The following is a 14220-nucleotide window of genomic DNA, read 5'->3' as shown; positions in this document are numbered from 1 at the left end:
TCCTAATATTTTTTTTTCACTAAGTATAGTGAGCCTAGTTAAACTAACCATGCATCCAAGCTAAACATTCATCTTAGCAAGATACTAAAAAATCAACACTAAAAAATCAAGATGCAGGAATAAGACATGAAAGATCAACACATAACACCGTGATTTACATGGAAACCAAATTTGGGAAAAAACACTAGTAACATGCTACTCCTTTTTCACCTTCTGAAGTGATACCCTATGAAAGGTCTGCCTAGTTAAAGGCCATAGAACACACTATTAAATGGGACCCGATTAAGGGATTTCAATCACCCTGTTAGAAGTGAGTCTGGTTAAAGGACTTTAGAAATATTCACTTGAAATGTCACCCTATTAAAGGAGTTACAAGAAGGCTATTAAACCAACCTAAGTCCATATGATTTATCCCTAACTAATACAATTGCTAGAGAGTAACAATAAGGGCTTTTGATCTAATATAACTCACAACATTACTTGTAGATCTCATATCTCAATTTAGTTCTCTAATTTTGTTTGGCTTTTAGTCTCTAGAACTCTGAAAGCTTGTCCTCCTTTCAAGCTTTGTCTCCTTGAGTCTCCATACTTGTTGTGCCAATGCAATCACCTCTGTGGTCACTTATCAAAGAAGAGTCTTTGTACTCTATTCCTCTTTCTTAATGCATTTTCTTCAACACCACATACTCTATCTAACCAACCCATTGTTTCTTGACCTATAATTCCTTAAATAAAAGTCTGGAATGCTTTTTCCTACTCTATTCTTCTCTCTCTTATTTTGGGTTTGAATGTATTAGGTAAGATATGATGTATCTACCCCTTATCTTGTTTCTTCTAGAAATATCATGAAGAATCCACCTATATTCACCCAAAAAATAGTTCACCTAGAATTTTGTGCCACTAGCTTAGCATTCTTAATTTTCCATTTAGTTCACAAAATTTAAGGTAACAAACTTGTCAGCTTAGAAATGGCAATTCTTTGACTTTTCAAATAGTTTTGCAACTCGACACTATTGACTTTCTGATACTCGACACATACTATGTTACTTGACACTTACTATGGATTCACTTGGCATCAACTAAGTTTTACTAATGCTCAGAACTTATTGTTGGAAATATTCAGGATAAGGTAGGTTACTAAGAGGGGAGGGGTGAATCAGTAACTTATTAAACTTTTATCTTATTCAACATTTTAACCATTCATCATTCATTCATCTAAACTACTGCATAATTGAAGAAACAAACATTCATTACACAAGTACACAGAGATTTGGTGACCCAAAAAGCTTCCAAATAGAAAGTAAAACTGGGGTGGGGATGATACCCACAAAACTTCAATACTGTAGTATAAAGGTGGCCTGTTAAGGCTTATAATGATCACTTCTGATGATCCTCCCTATTAGGAGCAAGTAGGACTACTAGATCCACCTTGTTAGAGGATTTACAAACATATAGTGAAGTATGCACTCTGTTAGGAGATTTACAAAAAGACTATTAGGTCCATCTGGTTAAAGGATTTATGAAATGATTCACCAATTAGGATGAAGCATTGGATCTACTTACAACTGTTTGCTGATAAGATCCTTGTTGCATTGATCACCTGATGTGATAGATATAAATTTTCTACTCCTATGTTGACCTTGCTATATTCCTTTTATTCTGTTGCTGATTGGCTTTCACTTTTCTCAAAATATATCAATACCTTCTTCATACGTGAATATTACTCTTCTTTTTATACACCATACCATATTACAAATGATAACATACATTACATATATACCATTTCATTATTTACAACTACAAGGTCAGCCAAAACATAAGTGAACAAAACATTACTGAGTCAGCCAGATAGTAGAAAACTCGGGTTCCTCAAGCTAACTTGGTGACCTTCTAATACTCGGCATCTACTACATTACTCAGCATCGTCATGCACTCAGTAGAAGTAGAGGCTCGGTTCATATTAGCCACACAATGCTGCTTGGGACTCGGTAACCATTGGTGACTCGGTAGATATAGTGTCACTCAGTAAAAGCTAACTTCTTCATTTACCTTGTTGTGCTCGATGAACACTGAGCCCTTCGTTTACCTTCCTTTTCTCGGTGAACACTGTGTTCTTCATTTACCTTCCTTTGCTCGATGAACACTAAGTTCTTCATTTACCTTGCTTTGCTCGGTGAACACTAAGTTCTTCATTTACCTTGCTTTACTCAGTGAAAATTGAGTTCTTCATTTACCTTCCTTTGGTTGGTGAACACTAAGTTCTTCATTTACCTTCTTTTGCTTGGTGAACACTATTGAACTTCCCATTCACTCAGTAACCTCTGAATGCTCGGTGAGAACTATTTACCTGCTAAACTTATAAGGTAATCACTGAATACTTGGTATACACTGTAGGCTAAGTGATGAGCTCGGTAAGCATTTAGAACTGAATAAGTGTTTGCACTAATGACAAATATATCATAATTCCAACAATCTCCCCCTTTGGCATTAGTGACAAAAACACTTATGTGCAAAATTTGACGTACTGATTTACATATATCTCCCCCATACAATATGCACATAGTATTTACAAATATATCTATCTTTACACATGGCTTCCTTATTTACATATGTCTCCATCTCTTCTTTTGTACACTATCTCCCCCTCTTTGACAATAATGCCAAAGGAAACACCAAAATGAGAGATAAACTCAGAATGTACCTTGAGAATAAGAGTCAAAGTCTTATCCCAATTTTCTTGCAAAATTTTTCAGGTGGAGAGTGCTATCTGAACTTCAGCTGAAAGTTCAATCACATGATCTGCAACTGAAAAATTGTTGTCATGGATCAATGTTTTAGCATAGGCAATGTGTTTTTGCATTGTGTCCATGATAGGAAGAATCATATTCTGAATGCCAATCAATGTAGATCTGATCCTTGCATCCTGTCTCAACAATTTTGCCTGCTTTTCTGACAAAAATCTGATTTTGAGATGATGGGATGAACTTGAATTGGGATCAAGTTGCAGCATTTGGGCACTGACCTTCATATCCTCATCAATTTTATTAAATTTTTCTTTGATTTCCTTTGTGTACTCGGTAACATCACAAAGTTTGGCAAAAAGTGAAGTTACATTATTAAAAGAATTTTCAAGATTGACCGAAATTGTGCACAATTCTTCCTATTTTATTGCAATGTGCTCAGGCACTTTATTATCAATTTTTTTTTTTAGCCTTTTCAATCAATTTTTCTTGGCCAGAGGTGTCCTCATTGAATTTATTTACAGCCTCTTCTAACTGAATCAAAATGCGTTGGGTAGAATCTACTTCAACACCTATAGCTTCTGTAATTATATTCCTGGCATTCTCAATTATTCTATTCTCCTTATCCCTTTCAGACCTTAACTACTTTTGTGTAGCCTTCATCTCTATTAGTTGACTAGCATACCTCATTTCTTCAATTGTAGCATTTTCGTAGTCAATTTTTGGAATCACTATCTCTGTGTCTAAGTCAATATCCTCAGGAATTTCTTTTCCAGTGAGTAGAAGTCTTAATGGTTGCTTTTGTTTGGCTTCTATGATGACTGATTTGACCTTGGGAATAGACACAATAGTGGAGATGGAAGGACTAGTAGTGAAAACTAGGATACTTGAGGATTGAGTGCCAATAGGAGTATTTACCAGATCAAAAATTGGAACACTTCCCAAAAATGATGGTACACTTGGTAATGCAGTATCTGATCTAATTGGATTTGAAGTAGATGCAGATAATGTAAAAAAAATTGTAGAACAAGCTGGAATATTTATAATGGGAAGAGTAACTGGTGCAAAAATTGGTGCTAATGTAGCTGACAAAATTGTGGAACTTACTGCTATACCGACTGAAGATGATGGAGCTAAGGAGGCTTGGTCGGTAGCTGAAAGAGAGAGTTGTAGCTCAGTAGATGAAGTGGTAGAAACTTCCATTGATGATACCTAGAGCTATGATGAGGTAGGTGCAGATGATAAATCTGATGTGGTGTAAAAGCACAAACTTGTGTCACCTTTTATAAAGAAATGTGATGTCAGAATATGATAGTTTAACATTAATGACAAAAAAAATGGTATTTTTGTTTAGAATTTGAAGATGATGTAAACTAATGAAATGTGTAGAATTGGATGAATTTTATGGCTATAATTTTTATTATTTTTTTGAATAATAATTTATTCATTTTATTTTATCTTGAAGTCCCTTTTTTAAATGTAAAAAACATAGGGTGTAGTTCCCATCAAAAAAGTATATGAAAATCATCTTTTTTTGTTCTAATTTGAAAATATCATATAGTTGACCTGTATATCTAAGGCAAAAAAAAAAGAAATAATTATTTTTTATGTATATTTTCTTTGTTATAAGTAATCAAGCTCGACCTTATCAGAATCCAACAGTTTTTTCCTCCCATCAAAACTTCCTTATCAAATCTACACCTTCTTGGAAAATAATTACATATTCATGAAGAGGACTCTCTCCTCTAGAGATAAATTTAATTATTTAACTTTTTTGATAGGATTTACTATTTTTCCCTTTTTTTGAGGGAGAATCTTCAAAAATGTTGAAATATTGACTTATAATATTTTAAAATTATAACATATTATAACTAATCAAAACACTAAAAAAATTATATAATGATGATATTGAACATGAGATCTACAAAAAGGTATTTTTAGTTTTTGAAAAAATTGAGTTTTGATAGTGAAATGAGATTTGACCAAAACAGGTTTTTGATATCATAAATGGTGACACAGATCTATTGTTTTACCCTGTGGATGTTATCAAACCTGCTGAATCTAACTCCAACCTTGATGATGTGATAGTTTTAGGTGGAGAGTGAGGAAGGGATGCAATCACTACTACTGCAATTTTCACTGGATCATCTTCTTCCTTATCTTCCTCTTTAGATTCGTCCTCCTTGTCTTCTTCCATTAATGCATGTAGCTCACTTGGTGAAACTGTGATGGATGGAGTGCCATCAATATCATCACTGTCACTGCTATCATCATCTTTGATTTCCAATGGGTCTTCACTAGGCTTATGTAGATGATAAATGTTTTTCCACATGTTTGTAGCATCATTTACAACATGCTCAATTTCTTTGATCAAAATTAAACATGTGTGAAATTTGATCATCATTTTGCCTTCATGGTTTTTCATTGCAATTTTTACTTCTTCTCTAGTGAGACTTGGTTGAAGATTCTTCAAGGATTGCTCATAGATATCTTTTGCCATTTGGGTTGTTGATTCCCATCTCAGTTGCAATCTCTCCAATAGTTCCTTTGAGATTTGGGAGGCAAGCTGGTCTGTGGAGTATTTCCATTTACCCATCTTGTTTAGTACCAGTTCCTCTATCTGCATCTTCTCAGCATCTGTTCTAGTTTCAAATTTCAATGCTTTGAAATTTGTGATGCTAGCTCCTTCTTCCAATTGTTTGAACCTTTCCTCAAATGTAGGTGTAGGCCTGACCAATATTGGTTCCTACTTACCTTTTCTGGTCCTTCTAGTAAATACTACAGTAGGCTTCTTTTTAGGTTTGGTAATTATTACCTTACCCTTCTTCTTCGGGGGTTCTTCTTCTTTTTCTTCTTCTCCTTCTTATTATTCATCATCTCCTTTGTCCTCAAATTTTCCTTCTGTTAGCATAAGAGGGCTAGATGTAGTTTTCAATTTTGCTATCTTCCTCTTACCTTTGCTTATGGCCTGTGGTAGCTTGATTTCAAGCTCAATTCTGGTCTTTGCTTCGTCATAGGTTCCAAAAATTTTTTGCCTTGGGTCTAATAGCTCATTTACCAGTGTTTCTATGATGTCTTTGGCTTCATCAATATTTACCTCATAGGGAAGAGGTTTTACCCATGCAACTCGGGGTTTGACTGCTTGGATGTACAGCTTATCATAGTCAACCATGAAGCATACATTATCTTTGTAATCTTCAACTAACTTTGGTGGAATTCGGAACCTGTTATTTATTCTCTCCTTGAAATCTTTAAAATAGTTGTCCATGATGCTATCAAAATTTTCACCCATCTCTGCTATAAACTCATTTATTTGATACAAAATTGGAATGTCTTTTCTCCATACGACAGTTCCTTTCGATGGAAAGAATTTTTGAATGTAGAAAAATAAACAAATCAACAAAGAACCAAATTTACAAGAGTTATTCTTGGAAGTCCTTATACTATCCATATTTTTATTCAATTGTTTTAGCAATTCCTTTGACATATCAAGTTCAAGGTTTTTGTTTACAACCTTGAGGGCTAAATCCACAGCTTCACAAGGTACACTATTCAATCTACTAGAACTGTATAATTTGTATGCAATTACATGAATGCTGAATCTTAGTTCAACATTAGATACAATGTTTACCTTTAAACCTCTACCATCCCATTCGGCTAGGTTTTGCCTTTGTAACTCCTCCCGACTTAGGGTTTTGTTGGTTTTGGCTTTGCTGAGCATAGGGAGACCCATGATTTTGTGAATCATTTTCTTAGTGATTAGCACTAGCTACTCTAACAATAATTGTCCATTATGTACCCAAATCAAGATATACCTAATCCGTTTGGTTTGGAAGTTTCTAGGCATATGCAAGATATGAGTCAATCCTTTGGTATCAAGATGTTTGAATTCAGGTTTCAAAGAGCCATCTACACTCATTTCACCTAGGGCACTGCCCATTTCTAGGTTTTCAATTTCTTGAATAGAACATTTGAAATGAGTATGAATATCATTGATAAGAAGCACCTTGAGGGGTATTTGTGATTGAGCTCTAGTTGGGTTGAGTGATTCAGCAACGGCCGAAACAATCTTGAAATTGGGTGCTTTCCATTATGTACCCTTTACTAACATTTCTGAACCTCTTTTTGCCTTGCTGCTGCTAGTGCTTGTAGATGCCATAGCTACTCGGTAAATATAAGAAAATCTTGAACAAATTCTCTACTTGAAATTCACTTGGAATTTCTTGGGATTTTCTTTGGGTTCATTGGAAATATTTTAGCTCTTAGTATTCTTAAGTCATAGTGAAAAATGAAATTGAATTCTGCCCTTTTGATGGAAATATTGTTATTAATGCTCAGTATGAAGGTAGATGAGATCACATAGTGCTTACCATTCTGTCATTTCTCTTACTTGGTAAAAGCTTGCAACTCGGTGATCAAACAAAATCTTTGATACTCCCAACCTAGCTCGGTAAGGTCTTTAACCAACCTTGCTTGGTAAATGCAACACGGTGAATGATGACTTTTCTTTGGTTTCTGAACCAGAAATACTGATGTGATCATTTGCACATTTTCACTCTGGAACTACTTGAGATATGGCTTGATGATGAAGTTCTTGATTCTCTTTACATCTTATTTGAAATGGTGGAGTCACCCATTTCTTGAGTGACATAACCATCATTTGAACTGTCTTGCTCGACAGATTAGGAATCCATTATTGTCTCATCTGCTTCTGAATGTTATCAACTTTAGCTTTCTTTTCATCTTCAATTCTTTTAGTATTCATGCAATTTTTGGCTATATGACCAAGTTTTGTACATGTATAACATCCTACTGTTGTGTCTCTTTTCATTAAGTGATGCCTTGAATAGTCTTTGCCAACATGTCCATATTCTCCACAATAATGACATCTGCACCAAGTATTGTAGTCCCATCCAAAGATTGCTTTGACAAGTTTTTTAGCTAGGTTGAATGATTTGGATCTGCATTGGAATGCCTTGTGATCATGTTTCGTGCATTTGTGACATTTTCCTTCAAATTTTGGTTTTTCTTTGCATTCATTAGCTTTGTGACCATGCTAATTGTAGTTGAATCATTTGCCATTGAATTTTCCTTTTCCATTACTCCAACATTTGTTTGATGTATGACCTATCTTGCCATAGTGATTGCAACTGGGTCTTTCATTCCCTTGGGCACCTTGTTTGGAGGATTCACCTTCTTCCTTGTATCCAAGACCAAATTTACCTTTTTGTCTATGAAGATTCTACTCATGTTGTTGATTCAATTGGTTTATGTCTATTTGACATTTCATCATTCTTTCATTGAATTCCCTTTCAATGATCAAGTCATTTTCCAAACTTTCATTAATTTGTCTTTCAGATCTTAGATCACTTTGTAAGCTTGCATTGATTTGTCTTTCAATGATTAAATCATTTCTCAAACTTTCATTCTCAGATCTTAGATTCAAAATTTCTTCATTTGCATTAGATAGTTGACCTACAAGGTTTTCATGCTGAAGGGATTGATTATTTTTTACCTCTAGGTCTTTGTTTGCCTTGTTTCTCTATTCCAAAACTTCACATAGCCTAATGGATTGGATTTCTTGTTCTCTTTTAAGCTTCCTTACTTCTTCCTATAGAGAACCATTTTTAGCTAGGAGTTCCTTAATTGCTTCATTATCTTCATTTGAACTGCTTGATGGTAAAAGGTCTTCAATCTTTTCTTCAACATACTGATGATCATTCATTTGTCTTGCAAGTTCCTTCCTTCTTTTTAGAGATTGAGAAAGATGCTCCTTTGCTTCTTTGAGTTGAGCCATGGCCATTTCTAGATCTAGCTTTTCATTTTCAATAGATATGTCAAGTCTGAATATCTCCATTGTCCTTGATCTTTGCTCAAGCTGTCAAACTTTATCTTGAGAACTACAAAGCTCTGATACCAATTGTTGGAAATATTTAGGATAAGGTAGGTTACTAAGAGGGGAGGGGTGAATCTGTAACTTATAAAACTTTTATTTTATTTATCATATTAACCATTCATCATTCATTCATCTAAACTACTGCATAACTGAAGAAACAAACATTCATTGCACAAGTACATAGAGATTTGGTGACCCAGAAACCTTCAAAATAGAAAGTGAAATTGGGGTGGGGATGATACCCACAAAAATTCAATACTATATTATAAAGTTGGCTTGGTAAGGCTTACAATGATCACTTCTAATGATCTTCCCTGTTAGGAGCAAGTAGGACTGCTAGATCCACCTTGTTAGAGGATTTACAAACATAAAGTGAAGTATATACTCTGTTAGGAGATTTACAAAAAGACTGTTCGGTCCACCTGGTTAAAGGATTTATGAACTAATTCACCTATTAGGATGAAGTAGTGGATCTACTTGCAACTATTTTCTGATAAGATCCTTGTTGCATTGATCACCTGATGTGATTGATATAACTTTTCTGCTCCTATGTTGACCTTGATGTATTCCTTTTATTCTATTGCTGATTCACTTTCACTTTTCTCAGAATATATCAATACCTTCTTCATATGAAAATATTACTCTTCTTTTTATACACCATACCATATTACAAATAATAACATACATTAAATATATACCATTTCATTATTTACAACTACAAGGTCAGCCAAAACATAAGTGAACAAAACATTATTGAGTTGGCCAGATAGTAGAAAACTTAGGTTCCTCGAGCTAATTCGATGACCTGATACTCAAAATATACTACATTACTTGACATCATCATGCACTCAGTAGAATTATAGGCTCGGTTCATACTAGTTACATAATGCTGCTTGGGACTCGGTAACCATTGGTGACTCGGTAGATATAGTGTCACTCGGTAAAAGCTAACTTCTTTATTTACCTTGCTATGCTTGGTGAACACTAAGTCCTTCATTTACCTTCCTTTTCTTGGTGAACACTAAGTTCTTCATTACCTTCCTTTGCTCAGTGAACACTGAGTTCTTCATTTACCTTGCTTTGCTCGGTGAACACTGAGTTCTTCATTTACCTTGCTTTGCTCAGTGAACACTGAGTTCTTCATTTACCTTCCTTTTGTCGGTGAACATTGAGTTCTTGATTTACCTTCCTTTGGTCGGTGAGCACTGAGTTCTTCATTTACCTTGCTTTTCTCAGTGAACACTAAGTTCTTCATTTACCTTCCTTTGCTCAGTGAACACTGCTGAATTGTCCATTCACTCGATAACCTCTGGAATGCTTGGTGAGAACTGTTTACCTACTAAACTTATAAGGTAACCACTGAATGCTTGGTATACACTATAGGCTAAGTGATGAGCTCGGTAAGCATTCAGAACTGAATAAGTGTTTGCACTAATGACAAATATATCATAATTCCAACACTTATTACATTTTTGTGTAGCTCGACACTTGAACTTTCTTGGCACCTTCTATTTCGCTTGGCACACACTAGATTTTACATTTTCTCAGCATTTATTGGAAATATGATTGGCATGAACTAGCTTGCTTGGCATCTACTAATGAATTTAGTCAAGCTTTGCAGATAACTTTGTCACAACTTATTCTTCTAGATTTTCTTAGTGTGGCGAACCTTTATACCTACAAATATATTGTCAATACATCATTTTTCCATTGTCTTAACTGATCCTTGTACTTCATTAAAAAACTATAACTTAACCTTTCCCTTAGGTGCTTTTGTTACATCTTATTGATTAAATTCTCATCATCAATCAAATAAGTGATAACACTTTAATCTTATAAGCAATTGTTAGTCTAGAAAACAGTAGGTTTGACATCAGTGACAAAACAATTATTGAAAACATTCTTTATCAATAATCTCCCTTCATCAACAATAAAATTTTCAATTAAATTTCAACAATCTTCCTCTTTGGCATTGATGGCAAACCAAACTAATCAACCAAGTTATCAAAATGCTAACTAGGTTAAAACAATAAGCCAAATGCCAAAATGAAAACTTTGAATCCAAAAGTATTGATTCTATCAGCAACTTTGAATTCCTTATGACTCCCTCTAAATTCTATAAGTAACTCCCTCTTTCAAAGTATTAGGGATATCACTTTTTCTAATACATTGTCTTCTCCTTTTTGTTCTACTCCCTCTCTAATTGATTCTTGTCTATGTTGTTTGCTCCCTCTTAGCTGTTATTTTATTTTTTCTTCCTTTATACAATTTCTCCCTCTTTTCTATAGCTTTCCACTTTGATTAGTTTTTGCATATTTCTCCCTCTTTGACAAAAATGCCAAAGATGTATTGTTTTAGAATTTTATCATGCAAGTGTAGAATTTATAGGAACTCCAATTTCTCCCTCTATCACCTTGATCATGACTTATTTGGAATTTTAGTATTTTAGTTACTTTAGGAAAATCCTAAAGTAAGTATTCTCTACATCAATTTATATCATTTCAACAATCAACTCATTTGATGCAAGGCAATTTTACTATTGCTTAAGTAGCCTTGGATAGCGGTATCACCCCTAACTTCCCTCCAAGATATTCAAATGTATGTTTAGGTAATGGTTTTGTGAATAAGTTAGCAATTTTTTCCTTTGAGTTAACATATTCCATCTTCACTTGTTTGTCTGCCACCAATTCTCTTACATAGTGATACTTAATTGCAATATGCTTTGTTTTGGCATGCATCACATGATTCTTTTATATATTGATGTCACTTGTGTTATCACAATAGAGTATCATAGGTTTAGTTATCTCTTCCTTCATAAATTTCAATACGTACTTGATCCATACAATATTGGTGCAGTTGATAGCAGAAACAACATAATCAGCTTCAACTATGGACTGTGTGGTACAACTTTTCCTTTTCCTAGTTCAAGTGACTAATCTTTTTCCTAAGAAGAGTGCTCTTCCACTTGTACTTTTTCTATCATCTATATTACCTCCCCAATCTGCATCAATGTAGGCTGTCAACTCAAACTTTTTATTTCTCTTGTAGTATAAACCTAAATCCTCTATTCCTTTTAGGTACCTCATTATTCTTTTTACTACCATAAGATGATTTTCTCTAGCATTTACAAAAAATCTTGCAACTATTCCAACATGTAATGTAATATCTTGTCTACTATGTACAACATATTGTAACTTTCTAATCATTGATCTATATAGTGTCTAACATACTTCAGTTGATTCATCACTCTTGGATAGCTTACATCTTGTTACCATTGATATACTAATTGGTTTTGAATCCTCTAAACCAAATGTTTTGAGTATCTCCTTGATATATTTTGATTGAGTCACAAATATTCCATGTTTTAGTTGATGTACTTGGAATCCAACAAAGAATTTGATTTTCCCAAACATTGACATCTCAAACGCATGTTTCATCTGATCAAAAAAGTCTTTGCATAGGGCATCTTTTCCTCGAAATATTATATCATCAACAAAAATTTTTAATATCAAAATGTCTTTACCTTTTTCTTCCTTGATATACAAGTTTTTGTTGTCATCTATTTTCTCAAATCCTATCTTCACAAGATATTTGTGAAGTCTCTGATACCATGCTCTAGGTGCTTGCTTCAAATCATAGAGTGTTTTATACAGTTTGCAAACCATATCTTTTTTTTTTTTCATCAACAAATCCCTTTGGTTGTTCAATATAAACTTCCTCTTACACTATACCATTCAAAAAAGTAGACTTTACATCCATTTGGTATATTTTAAATCCTTTTTAGGAAGCATATGCAAGTAGTGTTCTTACTCCTTTCATTCTTATAATAGGGGAAAATGTTTCCCCATAGACTATTCCTTCTTCTTTTGCATAACCTTTACAAACTAGTTTGGTAGTTTGGCCTTATTTCTTGTGATCTTACCATTCTCATCTAGCTTGTTCCTAAATACCCACTTGGTATGAATCACATTCTTATTAGCTAGTCTTGGAACTAAAGTCCAAGCTTTTTTCTTCTTTATATGATCAATCTCTTCTTCCATAGCTTTACACCAATCATCATCTAACAGTGCATCTTTCACTTTTTTGGGTTCATTTTTTCTCAACATACATAATTCATTTCTTGGTATGTTCCTTGTCATTGGTCTTGCTTCCTTGTCACCAATTATTTGTTTAGCAAGGTGATGTCTTCTCACATACTTGGATAACCTTGGTTCTATCCTTGTTTCCATGTTTGATCATTCAAATTTAGAGTCACTATGCACATCTCTTTTAGGTAGTTCTTCATCTCTTTCATGTGTACTAATTTTAAAGTTAGAATGTCCATTGTCTTCATTCTACAGCTTAGCTTCTAAATATAACTTAGCATTCACTGGTTGTGACTTGGTTGACGCTAAAACTTGTTGTTGATCCCCAACTTGATTGATAGTTTCTTCTTTATCAGGCAATCTTTTATAGAAGTATACAAAGGTACTATATTCTTCTAGTCTCTTGGATTCATCAACTTGTACTTTTGTATGCTCACCAAAGTTTACATTTACATTCTCTACATTTTTGTTAGTGTTAGCATTTAAACAATTATATATTGTACTTCTAGTGGAGTATCCAAGGAATATGTCTTCATCACTCTTTGCATCAAACTTGCCATTTCTAGAATCTTTTAAAATATAGTACTTACAACCAAACACTTTGAAATGTCTAACATTGGGTGAGTGACCATACCATAATTCAAAAGGTGTTGCATTTGTACCTTTCTTAATTTGTACTTGATTCAAGCTATACATAGTTGTACTTATAGCTTCTCTCCAGTACTTTAGGAAAACATTGTTTTCCATCATTAATATTCTGGCACAATCTATTATTGATATGTTTCTTCTCTCTACAATTCCATTCTATAGAGGAGTTCTAGGTGTTGATGGTTATCTCTTAATTCTTTTATCATTGTAAAATGTCTCAAATTCTTTTGATGTGAACTCTCCTCCTCCGTTTGATCTTAGGAACTTTAGACTCTTCCATGTTTCCTTCTCAACCCTAGCCACATACCACTTAAACATTTGAAAAATATCAAATTTTTTCTTTAGGAAAATAGCAGTCATCATTCTAGAGTAGTCATCAACAAGTAGAGTTATATATGTCTCCTTTGTAGCGTTGCACCTCTATTGGGCCACATAAATTAGTATGGAATAACTCTAGTACTTCTTTGGAAGTATAGGTTTTTCTCTTGAAATTTGACTTGGTCATCTTTCCTAGCTAACACTATTTGCACATTGTATTGTTATGCTTCTTTAGTTTAGGTAAACCTCTGACTTTCTTCTTCTTGTTAATGTTAATCAAATTATAAAAGTTGACATAACATATCCTTTTATGCCATAGCCACACATCATCACATCTTACAATAAGATAGGAAGCTTCCTTCATATCAAATTAAAATAGATTACTTCTAGTTTGGTCTCCTTTTCCTTCCAAATTTCCATCAGTGTTACAGATTTTGGCAATTTTGTTTCCAAATTCTACTTTGCATCCTACATTGCCTAACTATGACACCCTTAGAAGATTATAGTTCAGTCCTTCAACACAATATGCATT

The sequence above is a fragment of the Cupressus sempervirens genome, chromosome 7, assembly GCF_028749045.1.
Source record: "Cupressus sempervirens isolate cs-2001-9-10 chromosome 7, ASM2874904v1, whole genome shotgun sequence".
Classification (NCBI taxonomy): Eukaryota; Viridiplantae; Streptophyta; class Pinopsida; order Cupressales; family Cupressaceae; genus Cupressus; species Cupressus sempervirens.
Note: the sequence above shows the minus strand (reverse complement) of the source record.